General features: G+C 38.0%; 1 long non-coding RNA gene across 1 annotated transcript in view; it reads left to right on the forward strand.

The window, feature by feature from the left end:
- Window positions 1–7,842: 7,842 nt before the first annotated feature.
- LOC103889937 (uncharacterized) overlaps window positions 7,843–27,842 on the forward strand; it is a 69,278-nt gene continuing 49,278 nt past the window's right edge. The window contains exons 1-2 of the long non-coding RNA XR_654300.4: window positions 7,843–8,435; window positions 9,216–9,365. This is a non-coding gene — a long non-coding RNA (uncharacterized LOC103889937). The remainder of the gene's footprint in view (window positions 8,436–9,215; window positions 9,366–27,842) is intronic.

A 27,842-nucleotide genomic window follows, 5' to 3' on the forward strand; every position in this document is an offset into this window, starting at 1 on the left:
ACTATCTGTTAACTAAGGGACATTGCTGAGGGCCAGCCAGACATTTCCATTTTATAAATCTAGTGCTGGACTCAATTTGAGTTTCCAGGCTACAACAGTCGAGTCCCTCTACCCACCATGGAGTGTGCCAGGAAATGCCCACTAGCTGTCTTAGTTTTCTTCCACTTTCAATCCACACCTCCACTGTTATTTCCCTCCCCCACCCCTCCCCCCCCCATTTTGGTGTTTCTAGCTGTCTTCAGCACAGATCACTCTGTTCATTTTAAAAAGTCAGCCATTCTTTTAGTGGGCCACGGAATGGAACATGAACCATCAAAGTAGCTATGTGTTTGCTGATCGATTGATTAGTCATCAATAATGTGAGGAGGGTGCTGGAGAGAATATGAGGGGGAGGCCTAAGAGTGCTGCTTTCAAGATGTGCTAGCTGTGCCCTGTTAAGAGGACATGGGGTTAATTCTCTTTCCTCTGAAGGGAATATAGGAGGAAAGATCTTCTCCTATGGACTTTTGTTTACCCATATTGCAGCATGAGTGTTTTATACTGGAAAGCACAGTAATGGCTCCCTTGGGTCAGCCTCATGGATATCCGGCTTCTTGGGTGAGGAGGGACTCCTGATTGTTCTGCTATAACTTGGTTTGTGACCTTGGGCCTGCCACTTAGAATCTCTCGGCCTTGGTTACCTGCATTTACTTCCACAGCACAATAGGTAGGGGCAGTATATTTGTTTCCCAGGGTTGCTATAACAAAGTGCTAAAAACTGAGTGGCTTAGAATAAAAGAAATGCATTGTCTCACAGTTCTGGAGGCTACAAGTCTGAGATTAGGGTGACAGTAGGGCTGATTCCTTCTGTGGGCTGTGGTGGAGAATCTGTTCCATGCCTCCTGCCTAGCTGCTGATGGCTTGGTGTTCCTTGGCTTGTAAATGTGTCGCCTCATGCTGCCTTCATCATCACGTGGCTTTCTCCCAGCTTGCATGTCTCTGTGTCCAAATCTCTTTTATAAGGACACTAGTCATGTGGGTTATAGCTCACCCCAATAACTTCATTTTAACATGATTACCTCTGTAAAGACCCTGTTTGTAAGTGAGGTCACATTCTGAGATAATGGGAGTGAGGACTCCAATATATCTCTGGAGAGGACACATTTCAATTCATACCACAAAGTTAAATGACATGGCATCTTTAAAAGGCCATCTCAGCTCTCACACTCTGGGTTTCTGTCTGTAATTGAAGCACCCAAGAAAGACGTTGGGGAGAACACAGTGATCCCCCTTGATCATAGTCCTGGAAGTTAGCAATCTGTTCCAAATAGCCATATGGCTCTGCCATCCCCGAACCAACAGAAATTTTTCTCAAGTAGTCATGCCCCCATGGATACATACTTTGGAGATCACATAATTGTCTTGGTTTCCCATTCCTGATAACTATCTTATTGAAATCTTAGGTTATTAGACAGGGTGAGACAATAGCAATCTAGCAATCAGCTGGCGTTGTGGTTTTCAAGTATTTTTGAGCTGGAGAACTTTTCTCTCATACATAATTGCTTACAGAATCCTCACCGGTAAAGCAAATAAAACTCAAGCTTCTCTTACTAAAGTCAAAGCAGAGGTACTTTGAAGGCTGAAGGATTAGCAGGAGAGATTCTGCTGGGGGAGTTTCCGATATTGGGATAAAAGTTGTTTTAATGATTTCTTTTTCTTTGCGGGATGTTGGTGACATCAGTTGTATCAATCACTTTGAACTTTAGCACTTGACAAGGGATGAGGGGATTTATATGATGTCAAAACATTGGCCATCATGGATGTAATTGAAAGGTTTTTAAAAACTCGGCCATCAAAGCTATTTTTTTAAAAAAGTAAAAGTAAAGGATGGAGCAAAACAAAATCACTTTTTTTTTAAAACTTATTTTAAGTTCAGGGGTACATGTGCAGGTTTGTTACATGGGTAAATTTGTGCCATGGGAGTGTGTTGTACAGATTGTTTCATCTCCCGGGTATTAAGCCTAGTACCCATTAGCTATTTTTCCTGATCCTCTCCCTCTTTCCAACCTCCACCCTCTGATAGGCCCCAGTGTGTGTTGTTCCCCTATATGTGTCCATGTAGTCTCATAATTCAGCTCCCGCTTATAAGTGAGAACATGTGGTGTTTGGTTTTCTGTTCCTGCATTAGTTTGCTAAGAATAATAGCCTCCACCTCCATCCATGTCCTTGCAAAGGATATGATCTGATTTTCTTTTACGGCTGCATAGTATTCCATGGTGTATATGTACCACATTTTCTTTATCCAGTCTACCATTGATCTGCATTTAAGTTGATTCCATGTCTGTGCTATTGTGAATAGTGCTGCAGTGAACACACATGTGCACGTGTCTTTATACTAGAATGATTTATATTCCTTTGGGTAATGGGATTGCTGGGTTGAATGGTATTTCTGTCTTTAGGTTTTTGAGGAATCGCCACACTGTCTTCCACAGTGGTTGAACTAATTTATATTCCCAGCAACAGTGTATAAGTGTTCCTTTTTCTCCACAGCCTTGCCAGAATCAGGTTTTTTTTGACTTTTTAATAATAGCTATTCTGACTGCTGTGAGATGGGATCTCATTGTGCTTTTGATTTGCAGTTCTCTAATGATCAGTGATATTGAGCTTTTTTTCATATGATTATTGGCAACATGTCTTCTTTTGAAAAGTGTCTGTTGATGTCCTTTGCAACAAAACCATTTATATAGTATATTGTGTTTGTGACTTAATTTGCTTTGGCTTACTTTTCATTATGGAATCATCTGATCTACAGTTTGGCACTTATTCTTTTATTCAACTAGCATTTATTTGGTATTAACTGAACATATAGGACTGATGAACACACAGAGAGGGTTGAATTGTGTTCTTTTATAAACTTTCTCTCTGGGGAATTATTTCCTTTTTCACCTGTCTACATCCATGTCTTTGTCTATGTCTTCATCTATATTTATAGTGAAAGGGCACGTTAAAGGGAAGAATTCACTTCCCAGGGTATGTCACACACCTCTTTTGCATCCCTTCTGAGCCTCTGGGCCTCACCTTCTTCTTGGTCCAGCCTTGTAAGGGTCAGTAGCATCTGGTCCCTGAGAGGTGGTTCTCACCTCTCGAGTGCAGTGCCAGTCTTCCCTATTGATATTTTCTTGGGAACATCAGTGCTCATGCTCTGTGCTCATGACCACACACGCACAAACCAGAGTGCAGAAGCAAGTTTTCTATCTAAGGCAGTTGAGGTCCAGTGGATACATTTGTCCTCACTTCCCCCATTAGAGATAGTCTGGAGACCAGCCTATGTGACTTCTAGGGGTCGCAGTCCCATGGACAGAGCAAAGCATCAATTGGCCCCTTCATCTTAGTGATATACCTACATATGTACTGTGTCTCCTTTCCCAATTTTATCTCCATATCCCTCCACTCCTGATCCCTTGGGTTGCAGTCTTGGTAAAGCAATAGCCGGTAAGCCTTCCCCTAGGCTTACCTTTGTGGAGAACCCAGGCTAAGACTTAAGGTAACTTAGTGGGAGAGAAGAGCTGGAGCTGTGCCCTAGTGATGGCCCCAGGTGTGTGAGTCCTTCACCTTACCTCGGTGTTCTGGCCAGGTGGGGCTTTGTTTGAGTTTTTCTGGGTTGGATGTGGCAAGAAAGAGGACTTACAGATCAATTCACTTGTCAAGCTGGGTTAGCAATCTCTGGACTTTCTTTTCTGGTACAGCATGGAGACCTCTGTCCCTCCTTTTTCCCAATGGTCATCTTGGGTGAAGCAGGAGAGGAAGGAGGACTGGGCAGGATATCAGGAGCCCTGGCCTCTGGGCTTTACTCTTCTACTAACAAGCCACGTGACCTTGGCTGAGTCATGTTACCTCCTCACATGTCAGTTTCATATCTGAACGATGAGGGGCTCAGCCTAGATTATTTCTATGATCACTTCCAACTCTAAAACCTTATGATAAACTGTAATTCCTGCCACATTAGCTGCATTTGTAGGAAAGTTACCTCAATTCTTATTCAAAAGGTCAAAACTGAGGCCTCTGTGAGAATTTTCAATACGGTAGTTAATGCAACAACATGTTTTATTGGTGTTTTCTAGAGAAAAAAAGAATTTGGTCAGAGCCACTCTTACTTGTCCATCACAAGGGAGAAATGGAGACTCCGTGCTGACAACTCACTACTTTCAACTCCAATTGTGGGTCTTTTTCTCTTGCAATTTAATCCACCACAGCTGAGGGCTGGTTTAGGGACCAGAGCTCAGAGACAACTGTAACTGGAAGGGAAGAATGGATCTCTCCCCTCTAACACATATACCCACACTCCCCAGCTCCATGCCAACGTACTATTCACCTCTTTCTGCATATCCCACTCTCCCCTCCCCTTTGTGTGGGAGAGAAATTTCTCTGTGTCTAAGGTCAAAGCCATGATCACACCCAGCACTATGACCGCAGTGGGCGATGGGGAGAACTTCACATCCTCTTTGGGAACTCATAGAGGTCATTGCAAATCACTTTTGGTCATTGCCCAAACTAGAAAGAACATATTTTCCCCAGATTATTATTAAGAATTTTATATAATCACACACTGTCTTCTCTCTCACATACAGACACACATTCCCAAAGAGAAAAACTCATCTCTGAGTATTGGGTCATAAATTATATGAGGTACATTTCATTATAAAGCACATTTCTTTAGTCTTTATGAATGCTCTCCATTTACCCCAGGGGGGTTGTAATGTACACTGACATCTTACTTTCTTCCAAGAAGCATTCCCTCATTTTGTTTAGTATGTGGGGCCTAGCTGGGCAAACAAATCCTGCGCTGGAGAATGAAGGCAATCGACTCGTATATAAATGGGAATACAATCATGCGTCTATGCCTGGGCTCCAGGGAGGTCACATATAATCTTTAGGAAAAGTGGGTAAGTAAACATCAGTGAAAGAAATGTCTGATGGAGAAGGGGCTGCATAAACAGTGCAAATGCATAATTGCCATGGTCCGGAAAAAATTGGAAACCAAGTGATTCTATAGTCAGAGAGACGGGAACAAGTATTTTATAACAAGTCAGTCCTCATTATTTCTGATTTTTGATTTTGATGCTTTACCATCTCAGTACATCCTCCCAGCCCCCATCCAATTCTTCCTAAGGCACTTTGTTTTTTCATAAGTAAAGAACCAGGGAAAAGTAAAAAGTTGAGCAAATTAGAGACAACATTGCCGTGTCTTCATTTTCTTCAATTGACAAAGCCAGCAGCAGCAGCAGCAGCAGCAGCAGGGTCTTTAGAGCACTGGGTTTTTTTTAAAGCTTCAGTTTTACCTTGCAGAAGATCAGAAACCAAAGCTCATAAAATTGAACTCAGATGAAGAACACTGCCGTCTTTGGAGTGCTACTAAACAATCTGCAAATTATTTAAATTAAACCAACCCGGCCCTCAACATCTGCACACAAAATGCTTAAATTCCAAGTGCGACTTTACAGGCATAAGAAAATAATAAGGGGAGTTCAATTTGTGTCAGCATGGCTCAGGAAAATAAGATATCATGTCTTGCTGTCTGCTTGATGTCAACTTCTCAGATGCGAGCCCTAATGCCTCATCCTAGACTGTCCGCACCAGAGCCTGCCAAACAGAGAAGTTCAGCCAAAGTTCACCAAGCTACTACCAAACAGCGTTTTTTCCCCTCCTTTTTCAATCATTAAAAACCTTCTGTTTTATATTGTGCACACGTGATTGTATCTACCACTTAAAACATATATAACTCTATTAGCGTCTCCTATTCTCTGGGAATACTGTAAAATCTTTTCTGGGATGAGTTTGTTCTCTGGCTTACAGTTATTCAGTGTTTTAACTTTCACTGTATATACTAGATTCTATCTGGAATTCTTGGTTAGGATACCCAGATAAAATCTGTAATATTCAAAATGATTTTAAAATAATTCCCTTTTTTTTGGAAAACAAATACATAAAGTGAAAAAGAAATAAAGCAGACATTGATCAATTACTCTCTTGAGATGGACTCAGAAATGCATTACTAGCTCTGTTTCCCTCCTTCTGACCCAAATTAGTGGCTTAATCAGAGTATGCCAGAGAATCTGCCCTAAAACTAGCATCCACCCCTTGGAAATATCCCCAGCTCAGACCTTAGTTCTAATCTCCCCTTCAGCTGGGATACTGAGATGACTAAACAGGGCAATTGCACAGGCCATTTTTCTCATTTTCCTTGTTTAGTCTTGATTTACTTTAAATGGCTCGCAACTCTTATTCCTCCCAGTGAAATTGTGCACCCACACTTCTAATCATGCAAAACCAACATTTTAATGCTGCTGGATGATATATCAATTTAGGGTCCTGGGATTGTCAAAGAGCTAGAATTTCACTAATCAGCAGAAATACAGGTTTAGTAGGTGTGTGAAGACAAAAATAAGTGCAGTGGAGTCTTTGATCTACCACGTGGTCTTCACAAATACCTTTCCTATAGTGTAACGTGTCACATTTAATCTATGTTCCACCTTTAGCATCTTTTTTCCAGCCATAGCTTGGTCCCTTTCAAAGACCCAAACACCAGTGCTCAAAGCAGCCTTGTGGAAGGGGAATTGTCTTGTTTCCATTTGGTGGTAGCTGTCGGGGTGGGTGTGGAAAATCCCCACCCATCAGGAAAAAGAGCCTCAGTATCCTAAACTTGTAAACTCATTACTAGGCCACTGCCTTCTTACAGCCATAACTCTCTCAAAACCAGTTAAAATATGCCAAAATTCCCATTTTGGGTAAGTTGCAGCTGATTATTGTTATAAAAAAGCTTCCTTTACATTTAGTGATGATTCAGATAACCTTCAAACTCATGCTAAATGTTTGGTCACCAATAGCTGAGTATGGCTTAATGAAGCAATGTGACAAGCTATTACAAATAAACCTGGTCTGAATACAAACATTAAAATAAAACAAATCCTAAAATATAGGAATATTCTTGTCACATAATGATCACTATTATCTTGATTTCTTTTCATCTTTTATATCATAAAATAACTCAGCTTATAGAATGTCTTTAAAGAAAGTTGTCTGTTGATTCATATTTCAGTTAATCTGGTATCAATTACTGAAATAGATTTGGAAATTCAATGTCTGTGCAGATGAAATGCTTTAATACCTTAGATAGTAGCTGGTTTCTGGATGCAGCCTAAAATGGCATAGTCAGAAAAGTTTAAAGTATTTTTGCTAGATTCAAAGACGAGCAAGATTAAAAATTCCCAAATGTGTATTCTGGAATCCTTCCAAAACATTCCATCTTTATTCATTATTGGATATTGTCTTGATTAAAATTCCTGTTGGTTTGTTCTATGGTTAAGTAGTAATCTTGTATCTTAGCATTTGGAATGTATTGGTATCATGTGACGTGCACAGAGCCCAAATGAATATAGAGAGATCTCTTTCAGAAGTCAACAAGGAGAACTTACAGCGTTCGGATTTCAGCAAAGCTGTTTGGGGGGAGAAGGGGGTTATTTGTTCAGCACATTCTTTCAAACAAGTGAGTCAGAAAGAGCTGTTCAAAAGCAAAATGATTTTTCCTATAACACCAGTGGTCCTGAATCAAGGCAGATTTCTCTGGAGGAAATAAGAATTTTTTCTTTTTTTTTTTCCCCCTTTCTTTATATCTTTTTGTTCTATTTCTAGCATTTGGTGCCCTTTATTGCTAACTTCACCCAGTAACATGTGAAAAATGTACTCGACAATGCAAAGCAGATGACGCGGTCACCATCTTCTGAGTCACCGTCCTTTTCTCTGCATTCCTGCAGAGCCCTTTCAAACCTAGAGAATGATTTGGTTAGGAGCCACTGAGAAGGGAAATAAAAATGAAAAAATGGGCCTGATTATGCAGCCACACAGATACTTTCATGGCTTATCCCCTGCTGCAAGCTGCTTGATGCTGGGCATCCCCAGGGATTCCAGGCCAGGTCTTAGAATATGGACAGACCTAGGGGGCATGGGAGGCCACACAACTTTGGCAGACTTGGCTGGCTTTTTGTTTTGTTTTAGCTCATAATGGCCACTTGGAAGTAAACCCTGTGGCAGAGAGGAAAGGGAGAGGATGCTGGCATAGGTCGGGGCCCTTGAGGTGATATAATTTGTCACCACCTCTCATTTGCTGGAAATGCATCTGTCACTTAGGAAAAGTCAGGAGAGCTGACTCAGAACCACACTTAGGATAAACCCAACTTTGGGGCAAGCTGTCAGGGACACCAAGTCACCTCCAAGTCCTCCCCCATGGTTGGTGGGGGCACCGTATGGGACTGGATAAGCACATGACCCCAGTGACCAAGTCTCCTGGAGCAGAGTCAGATTGCTATAGTGGCCGCAAAGGAGTCCACGGAAGGCGCTTGCTACCTTTCTGTGCATCAGGGAGCATGCCTCCCAGGGATCTGATCTTTGCCTTGGAGAAAGTGAGTGGACTAGAGAGTGTCTGGTAAGGCCAAATCACAGGATGAGTCTTCTGGCTTTTACCAATGAAGTTGCTTACCCTCCACATGTGGAAATACTGACCAAAGCCAAGAAGCTGTCCAGTTTGTTGAATGGAAGCTCTCTGATGACCAAAGCTTTGTTTGTTTTGTTCACCACCATATGACCAGTACTCAGAACAGTGGCTGCACATAAATATTTGTGAATGAATGGATAGTATCATATGAAGATTCTGAATCAAAAATCAATTAATGCAATAGTCGAGTGGTTTTTGAGCACAATGATCCTAGAAAAACAGTCATTATTTTAACAAATGAAATTTTAAAAAGACTAGAGCAAAGGAAGGGAGAAAACTAACAATTGTTGATCCCTTACCGTGCAACAAGAAATTTCTTGTGTGCTGGATGAATAGGTATTGTCCCATTTTTAGGGTTAGAAAACTGAGCCTTGGAGAAGTTAAATCATTTGCCTAAGGTCATGTGGCTAACGAGTGGCAGAACTGTGGTTCAGACTTAGGAATCCCATGTTGGAGTGATTTTAAAGATTTAATTATTGTGGTACTTTATTATTACAGATCACTGCAATAGCATTTTGAGGTTTTAGACATGTGACACTAGAAAAAAAATTGATTAATTAATCTTCATGGGAAGTTTTTAGAGTTTTGAGATTCAAACCAGATTAAGTAGGTGAAAGTGCTTTTTTAGACTGCTTAGGTAGACACTAAAAAATTTGTGCTGAATCCAAATCCCATGTAAATGTATTAGCTTTTTCTAGCCAAGAGCTTACAGAAGCAAGAAATCAGTCAACATGGCTTCAACCCCAGAGGGTGAAGTGGGAGAGTAAGATGGATGTTTGATCACAGAGAGCTCAGACTTTAGTAGCAACCCCATTGTTAAGCAACTGTGTGATCTTGGGTAAGTCACTTTACCTCTTATGATTTCAGGTTTATGGGTGGTTAAATAAGGGACTAACTCTTGCTTTGCTTACTGCTCAGATATTATTGGAATCAAGAGAAATAGTTGAATTAAAATTCTTCGCAAAATTTATAGACTCCAATTGACAAAACTTTTATGTTTGTGATGAAATTGTCCTATATTCTGTAATGACGGGAGTTGAGTCTTTCGCCATCTACCTACCTAATTTTATTAATATAATTTGCATCTTAAATAACATACTTTTCTCACTTATAATTTCACTCACCTTTTCATTAAGTTAAAACTTAATGAAACTTTGACATCTGTGAATATTTTCCTGATTTTTAAAAAGGTTTAGATCAATAAAGATTTACTGTTTTCCTCTAAGACAAGTTTTAGTACCTGCATTTACCTCAGAGGGCACAGAGAGTTGTGTCATTTCCCTCTGTACATACATTTTTAGGGTTGGCCGAAAATATGAAATATAATTATGGTGCTCTCTTGTCTGATACTAGACAAGTCTGAGGAGGCCTGGAGTACATTCCTTGGGCTCATGAGTAATTATAGTGTTGATGATAATCAGCTACTTTATAAGATCTCAAGCTGCTGGGATTCTGGTTTTTCTGTAATGCATACATGCCCCATGAATTTAATTATCACTGTTTTGGTGCCTGACAAATATGCTTCACTTATAAACCTTTCATTTATGTTCAGATAGAAGTGGAGTATGCATGTTATACTCCCACTACATCCCAGACATTCAAGAAAATAGTCCTCCAGATTCAGAATGGCTTTTCAGTTTAATGATCCATGTATTTGATATTATTTTCTTTGTTTGAAAATTATTTCTCAAGTTCTGTTTTCTCCACCCCCTATCTTCTCCCTTCTTGCCTCTCTCTAAATTTTATAATGCTGTGTTTCCTTTTAAAAGATTAGGTAAGAGGGAACACGTGTGTGAAAGTCATGGCCTGCTCCCATGTGCTGGGGGCTGGTGAGATGAAGGCCAAAGGCCAAATGACTTCAGCACCTGAAAAGTGTGTGGATCTCATTATGGCCATTGAGTCTGGTGGGCTTTATTAAAAAAAAAAAAAATCAGTGGACTTGCAGGAGTCATGGTCAACATTTGGTGAAAAAGCAGGTCTTCAATATAATTGCTGAGGCCTTCAAAATAATTGCTAAGGCCTTCAAATATTATTTTTGTCTCACAGTTGAAAATTTCCCATCTATCCCATATATTTAGTGATTCATAGAGTTTGAAGAAGCATTTGAGGTTATCTCATCCAATCTCTTCATTTTGTAAATGAGTAGCATGAGCTCAGGAAGGAGAAAGAGAGTTCCTCAAGGCCTTATCATCAACCAGATTGTGTGACTCTATTCCAGTCTCCCTATTTCACACCTGCTGTCCTAGTCTCAACCTGCATATCCACATATCCAGTGAGGACCTTTGAACACTTGTTCTGTACTTGGCGGTAAGCTGCTTGATCTTTAAAGCAGTGTTGGTCTTCAAGGAATTTGTTAGCAAACTGGGGAGTCACACAGACACAAGATCCTCATTATAGTAAATAGCAGCTTATAGTTCAGAGGTGATGTGAGTGGAGCAGTGGACCAGTTCCTCAGAACATCAGAGTGTGCAGAACCTGGGGAAGTCTGGTTTACTTAGAGGATATGAATGGAAGAAGTAGAACTTAAAGCAGGTTTTGAAGGTGCAGAGGTTTGAAATTCCAGGAAGGGAGTCGGACTTGAGAAAGGCTCAGAAGCCTTAAGGAAGAGCATGTGAGGAGGGTGTAGGGTGAAGAAAGAGCAGCATCACAGTCCATGTATGTAAAGTGTGGGGATGGAGTGGCCTGTAGGGAAGGGGCACAATGCAGATGGCCTTTAATGCCAGCCTAAGGTGTCTACTTCCTCACGCAGGGGATGGAGCTCCACTGAAGATTTAAAATAGGAGAGTGAGGAGATAAAATAAAGATAACTTGGTTGGAAGAAGGATTGGAGGGAGTTATGATCAGAAACAGAGCGCCAGTTGGGATATTTTGAAGAAAAGTCCCAGGATGAGATGATGATGTGGATTGCAGTGCAGCAGGTATCCAGGGAGCCCCTCAACTCTGCAGGGGCTGCCTGGAAGGGAGTGAGGTCTACGATGCCAACTCCTGGAATGACTAACATTTTTGCCTTCAAATATCTTGAGAGGTTTACCCTGGTTGTCCATGTGGCTTCTCCACAAGAGCCAGTGAGAGATATGATTCTTCACCAGTTAGAGGGGCAAAGCTTGAGGCAAGGAAAGAGAGGTGGCAGCCCCCCGCCAACCAGGATGCCTCACGTTTACACCAAAGTGCCCATTGGCTGGGTAGAGTCTGACTCAACCTCTTCCTAACTCCAAGGCTTTGGCCAAGCTGCTAACATATTCTGAACCTCAGTATTTGCATCTGCACTTTACAGGTATAATAATGCTTGCTCTAGCTACCTTGTTGTGAGGATCCAATGAGAAAGTAGACATGAACCACAAATAAACTATCATCATTATCATGTCACAGAGCTCTTGCTGCTGGGGTGGTGGAATATCTGATGCAGGGAATAACCACATAAGAGTAAGGACAGATTTCCTTCTAAGAAAGATATCTTAGAATACCAGGAAGGGAGCAGGGCTTAAGGGTTGTCCCATAGGGTAGCCGAACAGTGCAGATGTCTTGTGCCTTGTCACTGGGAGCATTCTTTGACATTGTATTTTCACTTTTTGTTTTGTTTTGTTTTCCCTTTAAAGAAGACATGGATATGAAAGTAGTTTGAGGATTCTGTTCAAACTGATTACTGGGAGCCACCCTAAACCAGAACTGATCAGACTGCTGCTAGAGACTTTACAACTTGGGTGGCCCCATTCAAAGCTGAAAAATCAGCAAAAAGGCAGAAGATGGGGTGAGATGCTTATCCCTGAATAAAAGGGTGATGGTTTTAAAACTATATTTTTAATATATTTTCTAAATTTGATGACAACTCTGGCTTAAGCCATAGCCATTTCTGAGGTTCTCTGAGTAGCGTTTCCCTTGGAGATTGGCTTGATTATTGGTTTAGGTCTTGACTCCTTTCTAAATGTATATAATCAGTTCTTCTAGAACTCCATAAAATCCCTCTTCCCAAAGGAAGAGGTCTTTGCTGGAAGCCGTGATGGGCTGCAGAGAGAGACAGACTGGGAGCTCTGTGTCAGGAAACTCCCAGCCTAATTGGACAAAGGAAAACATTTGGAACATATTTATGAGCACCAACAGGTCTAGAGGGTGAGAGATAAAAATGTGTGTGGAAGGGACATTCATTGAATGCTTGCTATGTGCCAGAACTTACTTTTAAATTTGGGGCAGAGGAGGCTAGGGACAGAAGACCAGTTAGAAAACAGTAGAAGTCCCTTGAACTAAGGCAGGGGCAGTAGGGAGTGATACAATTTGGGAAATAGTTTATTGCAAAAGCCCTTCAGAAAATGATGCGCATAGCTTTTGGTCCCCATGAACCCAGCATCTGGCACTTATGAAATGCTCAGGCTTTTTGTCCTGGAATTCTTATTGATTAATTGCTTGGTTCAGTACACATCCTTAGGAAAAATTTTACTGTTTATTCCATTCAGAAATCTGGAGCAAAATGTAGCTATAAGGATGTTTATCATAATATGTTTTTTAATTGAAGTATGGGAAAAATATGTCAAAGTAGGGGATGGCTCTTATGTTGGATGAAATGTTTGCAATTATTAAGAATTATTTTTTCAATGGACACTTCATGACAGTAAATTCTCTTGACATAACGTTAAGTGTAAAAATAATACAAACTAGGCTGTGTGTGTTGGCTCCTGCATGTAATCTCAGTACTTTGAAAGGCTGAGGAGTATGGATCACTTGAGGTCAGGAGTTCAAGACGAGGCTGGCAATGTGATGAAACCTCGTCTCTACTAAAAAATACAAAAATTAGCTGGGCATGGGGCACACGCCTGTAGTCTTAGCTACTCAGGAGGCTGAGGCAGGAGAATTGCTTGAGCCTGGGAGGCGGAAGTTGCAGTGAGCCGTAATCGTGCCACTACATTCCAGCCTGGGCAATAGAGTGAGTGAGACTCCATTTTTAAATAAATAAATGATAATAATAATAATGCAATTACATATAAATGGTATTCTCCTGATTCATACCATTAAATACTTTTTAACATTCTGTGTTAAAAAATATACACAGACAATAAATAAGAAGATACATCAGCATGTTAATCATAATTATCTTGAGTTTTAAGAGTACAACCATCATTTATTTTCTTCTTTCAACATTTTTATATTTTCCCGATCTTATACCATAGAGAGGTAAAATTTTTCGAATCAGAAGAATAAAAATTATTGTGAAAAAAAAAAAATCCCAAGAGGAAACCACTTAAAGGTTCAGAAGATTATGCTCAAGTGTTAGTGTTGCCTTATGATGTAGGTAAATCACTTAACCTCTATGGTTCACAGTATCCTCATCTGTAAAATGGCCATAATGACATCTGCTTGGTAATTATCAGGCTACTGTAAATGTCAAACAAAATAAGGGATGTGAAAATGCTTTGTTACTAATAAGTTGCTTCAGGAATGTGCAGGATCCTGGTTGTTACTATATTTGCTCCCCTTAATGAGATACAAAAGTGGATGCTAGAGGTTACCTCAGGTAGGTGTGGGCAGCTGGCAACCTAATCTGGAGAAGGAGGGAAGGAGCTTCTCCCAGCTTGAAGCCATTTTGTTTGAATGGGGACTAACAAGTCTGGCCAAAGATAATTTCATTGTGCTGAAGAGAAAAGGAATAAAGCTATTCTGGGAAAGATAAAAAAGTTGGAGTAAGAGGGCCCCAGAAAGTATAAACCTGCTGAGATGACACTTCTCATTTTCAGTCTGTCTGTAAGACTGGATTCTCCTTCCAGCACTGTGACTTCAGTCTTCAGCAACCTTGAACCAACCCTGACTTCCTCTGGGATCCTGGTTCCTGTGGAGCCAATGAAGGCTTTTAAGGGCTGGTCTCTAAGCTGCTTTTCCTCAGCACCTGTTCTTATGTTCTATGGGTTCTTTAATCAGCATTGTAATAAAGAATCGATGTGAACAATTCAAATGAAAGAAGATGAAGGATATGAAGAGAACTCACACAAAAAGGAGTGGGGTGGGAGGAGAGTGGGCAAGCCAAGGGATGCATATTACAACCAACAAACATATTTTGTGCCTGTATTAAATGAAGGTGCTCATGATTCATGCTGAGAGTTCAAAAGCATTGGTCATAGTTCTTGCCTGCCTTGGAAGACATGAGAAAGACATGCTCAATTTCTGATTGCCAAGAATGCATCCAGGGAGTGAGCACCCAGGAGATCTGAGCAGGCAGGTGAGGGCTCGGCTGATTAGGGAAGGTCTTAGACGTCAGGGAGCTGGGTAAGGTCTCCTAAACTGGGAGAGAGCAGGAAGCACAGGAATGAAAATATGATTAGGGAACAAGAAATAAACAACTTCCTTCAGTTTGGAGGCTTCTCATTGAGTTATCTTGAGCAAATCACTTAAATCAATTTCTGTTTCTTCAGTTGTGCAAATGAGGTTAATACTACTTCTTAGGCTGTTGGGTTGATTAAATGAGGGAAAAGAGATGAAGTTTCAGGAATATAGTAACTATTGAAAAAAATATTAATTTCTTTTCCTCTTTTTTTTTCTTCTTTTTATTCCCTGCTATCCCTGCTAGGTAGATGATGTCTAGTCTGGAATTAGACACGATTGCAAACTGGTGGCCCATGAGCCAGACTTAGTCTGTAGATATGTTTTGTTTAGATCACAGGATTCTGGCTTACACTATGTTTTAAAAACATTTCGAATTACTTGGCGACACTTGAAAATTAGGAGATTTCACATAAAAATCCAGGTTTCTGGCTTCTCTTGAAAAATCAGATATGGCCACTGGGGGTCTGTGTTACCACTTGGCACCTACTGGCTGGCGCTGAGTCAGGGCTGCTGCTGTGGGTGGGACTTGCATTCCCCACTTCTCCACAGTCCCCACAATTCCCTACTGAGCCCCTGCACTGAGGCAAGTGTCAGTTGCAATTTATCATTGTTTGAACTATTTTGTTTTTATTCTTAAATTGAGTTAAAAGTTGAGTGAAATTTCTTTTTATAGCAAAAGCAGAAAAATGAAAGGTTGGCCAAGAATGTCATAAGTTTCCAAAACAAAGAGAAAAGGAAAGGAAGAGGGCATATTTCTTTGGGGAAGTGAAGAAAATTCCTGTGTGTTTCATATCCAAGCAGCGCATGACTGTTATCAAAAGAGTACACTTGGCTTGCTTCACTTTTTATGTTACCTGCCTGGCCTTCGCAGTCATTTGGCTTTATTGCTGTCAGCTTAGACCACTTGCTCTTATCAGTATAGGCTTGTGGAAAATATCAACCCCTCATTGTAATTTTCTCCCAGCTATGAAAAGGAAATTCAGGCAGAACTGAAGGGAACCACACAGACACCATTGGTGGTTGACATGAAGTCCATCGAGTTGGCTACTGAACAAGGCAAGAGGCCTTGATGAATCTATATTAATTTTCTATGCAAGTGTATACTCTGGGCCTTGAGATAGTTGGTCCTTCAAGAGCTTCCTGGTAACCATGCCCAAAGACCACAGGTAACTAAGCAGTTGAGGTGACAGTCACTGGCACTAAGGAAAAGTATGGTTTGGAAAGGCACTGGCCAACAGAAATATAGTGTGAGCCACATGTAATTTGTACTTTTGTGGCAGCTACATTGTAAAAAGTTTTTAAAAACCAGTGAATTTAATTTTAATATTTTATTTTACCCTATATATCTGAAATATTGTCATTTTAACATTTTAATATGTAATTGATATAAAAAATAAATGAGGTAGTATTACATTCTTTTTCTTCTCAAGTAGGTCTTTGGAATTTGGTGTGTATTTCACATTTACAGCACATTCCAGTTTAGGCTGGCCACGTTTCATGTGTGCAATAGCCCCTGGTGGCTAGTGGCCACCTGATTGGACAGTGAGGATTTCAAAGATAGATGGGAGCATGAGCATTATGGAAGCTTTACTGGCTTGCTTCTAGTCTTTGCTGATAGCTGGCCTTGATTTCCCCCCTCTCAGGTACCCTAGAGCTGTATATCAGTCAGTGACCACCGGCTTGAGAGAGGTCTTACATTATTGTCTGTAAGATGAATCTACAGCTTTCTTCCTGACTTTAACAGTGAGCAACTTGAAGACAATCCCATTTTTTTTTTCTTTTCTTATAAACTCTCCTGGATGCAGGATGTATGGGACACCATATAGCAGGTGCTTACTATATTTTTCTTGACTGGCTATGCTTTTCTTTCAAATAGAGTTTGAGTTCTTCTATAGTAGAAAATTCACAAGGTTGAGGTTTCCATTTTGATACATGATATTGGCTTTTTCTCCTCCAAAATCAATATCCAATTGAATCTGACTTTGAGTGTCAACAGACATTCATTCATTGGCTCACAGGTTCATTAACCACGTCAGTCATATTGCTAGGCACCAGGAATTCCACAGATCACAAAAGCATATTTATTACTCAATAAGTATTACTTGATATATATATATATTTTTGTTATATATATAATATAACACATACATTTTTGTTATATATATAACATATATATTTTTGTTATATATATATAACATATGTATTTTTGTTATATATATATAACATATATTTTTTTCTTATATATAGAACATATATATATAACATATGCCGTTCAGTATGACAGATCTAGTAATAAACGTAGAGTGAGAAAGAGTGAAAGAGTGAGGGAACAAATGGAGAAGTGGCCCATTTGTGTAGAGAGATTAGGGAAGGCTTCACAGAGGAGGTGATGTTTCAGCAGGGCCCTGAGGAATGAGTATTCATCAGGCAGGAGGAAGGGCATGAACTTACACTTCTGTGGCCAGCACATGCAAAATTCTGGAAGACAGCCCCAAATAAGGGCTGATGGCCAAAGCAGATGCCCCAGCTGTGTCTTTTCACTGTGGGTTCATAGGTGAGCCTGCAGTCCCCTAAGTTTGATATTCACTTAGCCTTCTGTTTTATCCTGACTTTGTCACGATGCTGCAAGGTGTGAAATGCCTAACTCTATGACCAACTTCAGAAGGCTTCCATTTCCCCGGCTACCTCACAAAAATTTAGACAACTTTACTTGTTTTTACACAAGGACCTTTTGGGCCCCAACTAAAAGCCACTTCTATAGAAGTATCTTAAATGGACTTCTGAAGAACCTTCAAAATTAACTACCATTAAACCGTAACCAAAATGTACACGTGGATTTGAGATGTGTCAGCATGTGTTTTGCATCTTTCACTTGTGAAATTTATGTATCTTTCATGGCCTTTGGACAGACCCCATGTGTTTCACATATGGCTGGTACATTTCTTATTAGGAATGGTATAAAGAGGGTCAGGAGAATCAGACTACTGTATTGGTAAACATAAGGTTTGAGATCCACTGATAAAAAATGGCTTTCAAAACACCCGCTTTAATGGGAAGAACATTTATCTTGGGAACATAGAATTTTATGGCTGGAAGGGATCTTAGAGAGAACCTGGTTCAACCCAGTCATTTTACACATAGAAACGGAGACTGTGAGGGGTTAAGTGAGTCACACAAAGTTCCCAGATATTAGTGGCAGATCAAGAATGAGAACTTAAGCTGTCTGATTTCCAGCCCAGTGCTTTTTACTATTTTTCACCCTGCTTTGCTGATGATTCTCATTAGAAGAGCATTATCATTTTCCAGTTTAAAATGATTTCTGGATAGCAGTTCTGGAAAGTTCTCCAGATTCCAACTATGAAGACATAAGATGAAAATTTGTGGGAACAGAGGCATGCATTGTTGGCTCAGAATTGTAGCCCCAGGGTCTAGCACAGTGCTTGGCTCATTGTAATTTCTTAATTAGTATTTGGGGAATGAATGAACCACACCAACAACAAAGATGATAGCCAATGTACTATCAGAATCTGTGAGAGTACCCACAAAGATTACAAGACCTATAAAACTAAAATGAGAACTGCAGTTGGGGACCAACATATGCTTTGCCCGTGAAAACAAAGGAACCCTGATCTCCTGTAGAATATGTTTCTATCCAGGGGTGATATTCAAAATATTTAACGACCATGACCACACAGTCACCAGCCCTCAAAGTAGAGGCTGCTCTGAACAATCAGAACCGGAGCCCACCACCTAAACACCTATCTCTTCTCCTCTTTGACTGTTCTTTGAGATGTCAGAATGTGGTTTCCCTCTTCTCCCACCCAATAATTCTCCTTTCCATGTCTCCTGAGAGAATAAAACTCCAGTAAAACTTCAGAGAAGGAAGGAAATATGGATAATGGATGTTTATATTATTACATGGAAGAAGTAGTTTCAGAGAGTAAAGCTCTGCAGGTAGGAAGAACTAGTAGCATTGCATGCTGGACTTAATTTGGGCATACTTCATTATTTTAGAGTCTTTATGAGCCAGGAAATAGAAAAATGGCATTTCTGCAGTATGGCTGTACTAGGTGAGCATCTGCTACACCCATGGAGCTCTGGATAGCTGTGCATATTTTCCTGCCTTCTTACTATTTAATATATACTAGGAAGGGATTTTACCAAAATCAAGGTTGTCAGCAAGTGGGGTGAAGGGAATTACACACACCACACCTATTGTCAAACACTAAGTCTGGATGCATCTCTTTTAATTTTAAGACTGGAGAACAGGAAAAGCCCAACATGGAACATATTAAAAAGATTGCATAAGAAGTGATGTGGAATAAAACATTGAGAAACTTCTTGAAATCCTCTGAAGGATGCATGAAGTTTTGGCTTCCATGAAACAGGAACAAAAATTACGAGGAGGAAATAGCCTGAAATGGTAATAATGAGAATGCAAAAGAAATTAAACATACAATTGAATAATTTAATCCTCACTGAAGACAGAAAATATCAAAATTGACAATGCAGAAGACTGAAGCAATGATATTGATGACAAACTAGTTTGTTTTTTCCAGATTAGAGAGAAAAAAGGACACAGCGATAAGTAGAGAATCAACATAGGTAGAATCAAGAGTATGGACTCTGAAGATGTACTCCCTGGGTGCAAATCCTGACCCTATTTACACTAGCAGTGTGACATTGGGCTAGTTACATAACTTCTTGGTGTTCTCAACTGTCAAATGGGACTAATAACAGTACCTGCCTCAAAGGGATTTATATTTAAATTAAATCAACTACTATTGGTATAGTGCTTAAACCAGGGGTTAGCATATAGCAAATGCTATGTTTGATAAATACATAGAAACAATGAATAAGAAGATTACAGACATGGAAGACAGAAGATGACAATTAAACTCAAGAACTTAACCATCAGTAAGAAAAAACTTAAGTAATTAGATCAGCAACAATCTTAAATACAATTACTATTTTTAACTTCCCAGTTCCAAGCAGCCTACTTTGTTCACCACCAGCTCTCCAGCCTAGGGCTTATGTTTCAATGGTTTTCAGTGTCCCCATCTGAGAGAGTACTGCTGCTCTCATTACTATCTTTTCCTCTACTCTCTTCATTTCCCTTCATCATTTATATCCCCACTTGAAATTATATAAGTTACTGTTTTGTTTACTATCATTTGAATATGAGCGCTGTGAGTTCAAGGCCTTAATCTCTCTTTGCCATTGTCATAGACCCTAAAAAAATGTCTTGGATAAATGAAGAAACTCCCCTGCTGAACAGAAATACTAGAATGGACATATCAGAGGGGCTTGCAGTATCCGGTAACATTAACTAAGAAAGCCATTCTTAGATATGTATTGCCAAACTTTTGGAAATGAAATATCCGAAGGCATCCATACCTTACCCCCACACAAAATAATCAGTTTTCCTGACTACAAGTAAAAAAAATTTTTCTGACTTCATCCTTATTCTCTGCTGTAGTGGATGACAGAAAACAATGAACAATGTTTGTACATCTTTTCAAGGAAAACATTGTAAGTCAAGAATTTTAATGTCCATGTACTAGAGAAATTAGACAATATAACCACTGTGTCTTTCTTTTAAAAAGCGATGAATCAAAAATAAGACCTTGGTAATGAGGCAGTCAAGATATAAAAGGAGGTTTTGGGTATTCATACTCTTTTGCTGTGCTTTAAGGGGCATCCTTATGGACAAGACTCCCACACTGAGATCTCTGGCCCTTGTAGCAGGCTGAATAATGGTCTCTGATAGATGTCCATTTCCTCATGCTTGAAATTTGTGAATATAGTACTTTATTTGGTAAAAGGGACTTTACAGATGTGATTCAATTAAGAATTTTGAGATGGGAGATTATCCAGGCCTAATGTAATCACAAGGATCCTTAATAAGAAGGTGGCAGAAGAATCAGAATGAGCAAGAGTAGTAGGAGATGTAACTCAATGCAAGCAAGAGGTTGGAGTAATGTGAGATACAGGTCATGACTCAAAGAAATGTAAGCAGTGTCTGGAAGCTGAAAAAGGCAAGGAAATGATTTTCCTCTAAGAGCCTCCAGAAGGAACCAGCTCCTCTGACAACTTGGCTTTAGCCCAGTGAAACTGATTTTGGACTTCTAACCTCCACAACTACAAAATAACAAACTTGTATATAGTTATTAAAAATTGAGATAAAATTCACATAACAGTTAACTGTTTCAGAGTATATAATTAAGTGGCATTTAGTGCATTCACAATACCATCTCTAATTTCAAAACTTTTTCATCACTCCAGAGGAAAATCCCTTGCCCATAAAATAACAGTTCCCCATCTTACTGTCTTCTACCCCTTGCATCCCCTAGCAACCACTAATCTGCTTTCTCTCTATAAATTTGTCTATTCTGGAATGTTTCATATAAAAGTATTGATACACTATGTGGCCTTTTGTGTCTGGCTTCTTTCACTTAACATAAGGTGTCTGAGGCTCATCTATGTTTTACCATGTGTCAGTACTTTCTTTCTTTTCATAGTTGAATAATATTCCATTATATGTTTATACCGAAATTTGTTTATCCATTCATCCATTGATAGACATTGGAGTTGTTTCCATCTTTTGGCTCTTATGAATAACACTGCCATAAACATTTATGTAGAAGTTTTCCTGTGGACATATTTTTATTTCTCTTGGATACATACTCTAGGAGTAGAATTGCTGGAGCATAAAATAACTATGATCCATATGCTTATGCTTATTCTTAACTATCTCTTTACTTTTTGAGGAACTGCCAAGCTGTATTCCACAGTGGCTGCATTATTTTACATTTGGCCAGCAATGTACAAGAGTTCAAATTTCTCCACATCTTTGCCAACACACGCTATTTTTGCTTCAGTTTTTTGGATTATAGCCACCTTAGTAAAAGTGAAGTGATATATTATTGTGGTTTTGATTTGCATTTCCTTAATGGCCAATAATGTGTAAAATGTTGAACATCTTTGTGTGTGCTTGTTGGCCAGTTGGAGCAATGTCTATTCAAATTCTGTTCATTTTAAGTTGGGTTGTTTATCTTTTTGTTGGTGCATTGTAAGAGTTCTTTATGTAATTTGGATATTAACCCCTTATCAGATATGTGATTTGCTAATATTTTCTCTCGATCTGTAGTTTGCCTTTCACTCTGTTAATTGTGTCCTTTGATGTACAAGTTTTTTCATTTTTATGATGTCCAGTTTATCTACTTTTTTCTTTCATTGCTTGTGCTTTTGATATAAAAATCTAAGAATCCATTGCCAAATTTGAAGTCATAAAGATTTATTTCTACATTTTATTCTAATAGTTATATAGTTTTAACTCATATTTATATACTTCAGGGACAACAGGACTCACCGGTCAAAGCTTTGAAGTAAACCTTGCTTCCAGGGAGAGAAACAAAGTCCAGGCTGTCTCTGGCAGTTCTTCCTTAAGTCAAGATGTTATCTTTCTTAGGAAGGACATGAACAAGGCTGGGCTTTTTCAGGTAGTTCCTGCTTCTCTCAGGATATTGCCATTTCTAGCACATTCTACATTTATTCTGAGAACTACATATATGAGGGAAATAAGGAGGAAAACCAGGTTGGCTATCTGGGGACTATCTAGAGTTAATTTTTGTATGTGGAGCAAGGTAGGGGTACAGTGGCATTCTTTGGCATGGCATTATCTAGTTATCCCATCACCAGTTGAAGAGATTATTCTATTCATGAATAGTCTTGGTGCCCTGGTAAAAAAATCAACTAGTCATAGATGTTTGGTTTATTTCTGAACATTAATTCTATTTCATTGGTCTATATGTCTAGCCTTATGCTAATATCACATGGTTTTGGTCACTGTATTTTGGTAGTAAGTTTTGAAATCAAGAAGTGTGATTCCTCCAACTTTGTTTTTCTTTTTCAGTGTTGTTTTGATTATTTGGGATTCCTTGCAATTCCATATAAATTTGAAAATTAGCCTTTTTATTTTTGCAGAAATGGCCTTTGGAATTTTGATGGGGTTGCATCAATCTACAAATATGATTATTTTATCATTATTAAGTCTTCTATGAAATTCATATACCTTTCCATTTATTTAGGTCTTTTAAATTTTCTTTTGGAAGTGATTTGTGGTTTTTAATATACAAGTCTTTTACCTTCTTGGTTAAATTTATTGCTAGGTATATTATTCTTTTAGATGCTATTGTAAATGGAATTATTTTCTTAATTTTCTTTTTGGATTGTTCATTCCTAATGTATAGAAGAACAACTGATTTTTGCAGCTTTGCTGATTTTGTTGATTGCCTATAGTATTTTGTGTGTATATGTCTTCTTTTGGATTTTCTATGTGTAGAATCATGTCATCTATAGGTAGAGATTATTTTGCTTCTTTCTTTCAAATTTGGATTCCTTTTATTTCTTTTTCCTGCCTAATTGCTCTGGCTAGAACTTCTAGTAAAATGATGAATAGCAGTGGTGAGAATGAGCATCCTTGTCTTATTTCTGATCTTATGGGAAACACTTCAGTCTTTCACTATTAAGTATGATGTTTGTTGTGGGGTTTTGATATATGCCCTTTATCAAATGGAAGAAATTCCTTCCGATTGCTAGTTTGTGGAAACATTTTTAAAAACCACAAAATGGTGCTAAATTTTGTGCAATGTTTTTTTCTGCATCTACTGAGATGATTATGTTTTTTCCATTTAGTCTAACATATTGTGTTACACTGATTAATTTTTCATTTATTTAGAGATAGGGTCTCATTCTGTCACCCAGGCTAGAGTGTAGTGGCCTGAACATAACTCACTGCAGCCTTCAACTCCCTGACTCAAGTGATCCTCCCACTTTAGGCTTCTAAGTATCTGGGACTACAGGTACTGCCACCATATCTAATTTTGAAAAAAAGGTTTTTTGGAGACAGGGTCTTGCTATGTTGCCCAGGCTTTTCTCAAACTTGAGGCCAGCCTCACGCAATCCTCCTGCCTCAGCCTCCTAAGTAGCTGGGACTACAGGAGCACACCATCACACCTGGCTTGATTAACCTGTCCTTAAGTTGAACCTGCCTCACATTCCTGGAGTAAGTGCTATTTGGTCATATGTATAATCCTTTTAATGAGCTGTTCAATTAATTTGCTAATATTTTCCTAAGTCCTAGATTTTTCATTTAGCAGAGGTTTTTAAATGCTAATTTTGATTACTCATTCAATGTCTTTGCTTATCATAGGTCCTTTGATATTTTCTATTTCTTCTTGCATCTGTATTGGTAATTTGTATGTTTCTAGGAACTTGTTATTTCCTCTAGTTTATGTACTTTTTTTGGTCCCTAATTGTTTATAATATTCTAATTCTTTTAGTTTCTGTAAAGTTAGTAGTAATATCCTCACTCTAATTTTTGATTTTAGTTATTTATGTCTTCTTTCTTTTTTTCTTCATCAGTCTAGCTAAAAGTTTGCCAAATTTTTATCTTTTCAAAGAACCAGCTTTTGTTCTTATTTTTAAAAAATCCTCCCTATTATTTGCCTTTTCTCCATTTCATTTATATATGCTCTAACATTTATTATTTTCATCCTTCTGCTGGCTTGGGATTTAGCTTTTTCTTTTCTTCTAATTATTTCAGGTGTAAAGTTAGGTTGTTGATTTGAGATCTTTCTTTTTTAATGTGGGCATTTACAGCTATAAATTTCCCTCTGAGCATTGTTTTTGCTGCATCTCATATATTTTGGTATGTTGCACTTTCATTTTTATTCATCTTTAATTTTCCTAGTATTTCCTGTTTGACTCATTTGTTGTTTGAGTATGGTTTAATTTTTATATGCTTGTGAATTTTCCAGTTTTTCTTCTGTTATTGATTTCTGGCTTCATTCTATTGTGGTCAGAGAAAATGCTTTTTATGATTGTCTTTTTAAATTAATTGAGAATTGTTTTATGGTCTAACATATAGTTTATCCTGGAGAATGTTCCATGTGTACTGCAAAAGAATGTGTTTTCTGCTGTTGTTGGGAGAGTGTTCTGTATATGTGTTAGACACAGTCAGTTTATAATGTCTTAATTCCTCCATTTCTTTCTTGATCATTTGTCTAGATGTTTTGTCCATTATTGAAGTGGAGTATTAAAGTCTTTAAACCCTATTGGAAGAAAAAGAGGAATTACAAACCAAAAGTACAATAATATTAGCTTTATTTATCTATGTATTTATCATTATCAGATCTTTATTTCTTTACGATATTGAGTTACTTTAGTGTCCTTTCATTTCAACCTGTAGGACTACTTCTAGCTTTTCTTATAGAACAGGCCTACTAGCAATAAACACCTTTAGTTTTGTTTACCTGTCTTAATGTCTCTTTTTAAAAAAATTTCTAAAATTGACAAAATTATACATATTTTTATGTATATGTATATGTATGTATGTATATGTATATACTTCAAAAAGTATATACCTGCATAATACCTAAATAAAACTAATTAATATATGCATTAGTTTACATACTTACCTTTTTCATAATGAAAACACTTAAAATTAATTTTAGTGATTTTCAAGAATACATTGTTATTATCAATAATCACTATGTTGTACAATAGATCTCTTCAAATTATTTCTACTCGCTTTCATTTTTGAAGGATAGTTTTGTCAGATATAGAATTCTTTGTGGACAGTATTTTTTTCTTATAGCACTTTAAATATATCATCCCATTTCTTTCTAGCCTCCGTGACTTCTGACAATAAATTTCACTGTTAATCTTACTGAAAATCATTTGAACAATATCATTCTCTTCTCTCTTGTGCCTTTCAAGATTTTTTCTTTGTCTTTGTCTTTTGACAGTTTATTACAATGTGTATTGGTGTCAATCTCTTTGGGTTTATTGTACTTAGAGTTGTTGAAGTTCTCTGACATGTATATTCATGTCTTCCATAAATTTGGAAAGTTTTTAGGCATTATTTCTTTAAATATCTTATCATTTCCTTTCTCTATCTCTTCTCCTTCTGGGAGTCTCAAAACCCATATATTAGTATACTTGATGGGTCTCATAGGCTTTGTTTATTTTCTTCATTCTTTTTTCTTTCTACTTCACATATCAGATAATTTTAATCACCCTATCTTCAATTTTGATGATTCTTTCTTTTGTTTGCTCACATCTGCTGTTGATCCTCTATAATAATTTTTTATTTCAACTACTGTACTTTTAAACTTAAGAATTTCTATTTGATTTTTTAAATAGAAATTTCCTACTTGTTCATACCTTGTTTTTCTAATTTTGTTTAGTTCTTGTCCATGATTTTCTTCAATTCTTTCAGCATATTTAAGACAGTTAATTTAAAGTCTTTGTCTAGTATGTTTAATGTCTGGGCTTCCTCTGGGATATCTTCTGTTGGTTCCTTTTTTTCTTATTTCTTTGTATGTTTTGAATTTTTTGCTGAGAACTGGACATTTTGAATACTGTAATGTGGTAACTCCGGAAATAAGACCCTCCTTTCCAGATATTGCTGATGTTGCTTGTTAGGGAGTACAATTGCACATGTGTTTAGTGACTTTTCCAAACCATTTTTGAAAGGACAATATTTCCTCTCATGTGTGGTCACTAAAGTCTCTTTTCCATGACATCTGCAGTCAGCCAGTGACATGATCTAATAAGAAAAGAGAAAATAAATTTGAAACATGTTCTGTCTTTTAAAATTCTTGAATAGACACTGACCGGGAAGCTGCTCAGCCCATGGGAGTTGGAATAACGGCCAGTCACTGTGCCAGCTCCTCAGTGAGCCATCAGGCAGATTGAAACACACAACACTGCTTCTTAGAGATCAAGGTTTTTATTGCTCAACCGGCATCAATAAGCTGCACTAGAGATGCCAGCCACCATCCTCATATCTCATTGTGCTTTGACCTTATTGTCTTTTCTTCTTCTTTTTCTAAATTATGCCAGGCTGTCACTTACTCCTCCGTCCTGGAAGTTCTTCCCCAGATCAACACATGACTGGCCCTTTTTGAGAATTCAACTGACTGCTCAGATACTATCTTCTCAAAGAGGTTTTCCCAATCATCCAAGTTAATGACACTCTAGTTCTTTTATTCCATTATTCTGGGATTTTTTTACTGTTGTTGTTCCTTCACTGCAGTAATCATTAGATAGATTATTTTGTTAATTTAATGCTTATTACAAATATATTGTCCATCTTCACCAGAATTTAAGCTCCATGAAGTCAGGATTTTGTCAATCTTGTTAACTGTTTTATCCCCACTACTTGGTCTATAGTATGCTTTCAGTATATATTTATTGACTAAATAAATGAATTCATGCAATCAGGTTTAAGTAGCTTTTATAAACCTCCTGGCAAAACTGAAAGAAAATGTAAAGAATGATTGTGTCTAAACTCAAGACTATATAAAAGATTGGAAAGTGGAAGTGGGGTGCAAATTCAAGGCAGTAAATACATAAATTTTTTTTTTCTGAATCAGGGAGTCAAAGGAGTAAAAATATTAATACAGATGCTTGACTGTTGTTATTGAAAACACTAAAGTGTATGTTTGACTTATGATATTTTCAACTTGCAATGGGCTTATCCTGACCTAACCTCATCATAAAAAAGGAGCGTACTGAATGCTATATTTTAATAACTTTCAACATCGACTACTAATTGGTTTATTTTAGTTTTTATTATGTACTTATGGTATGATTGTGTTATTTAAAATCAAGCTAAAGTGATATAGCTTTCACACCATTGTAAAGTTGAAAAATTGTAAGTTGAACCATTGTAAGTCAGGGACCATCTAAAATTAGAAACACATATAGTGAAAAGATCGTCTAAAAAACGGTTAAAGGTAACTATTGATATAAATAAAAATAGCATGTATATCATTTATAATGTACTAATTATAATATATAATCCTAATAACAAAAAGTTTTTCTAAAAAGTTAAAAAAAGTGTAATCCTAATAACAAAAAAAGGGAAAGAGTAAAGGGAATGCAAAAGCAAAAGCTGAAGTGTCTGCAATGGCAGATGACAAAGCATATCATTTTGACT

The sequence above is a fragment of the Pongo abelii genome, chromosome 11 (genome assembly GCF_028885655.2).
Source record: "Pongo abelii isolate AG06213 chromosome 11, NHGRI_mPonAbe1-v2.0_pri, whole genome shotgun sequence".
NCBI lineage: Eukaryota > Metazoa > Chordata > Mammalia > Primates > Hominidae > Pongo > Pongo abelii.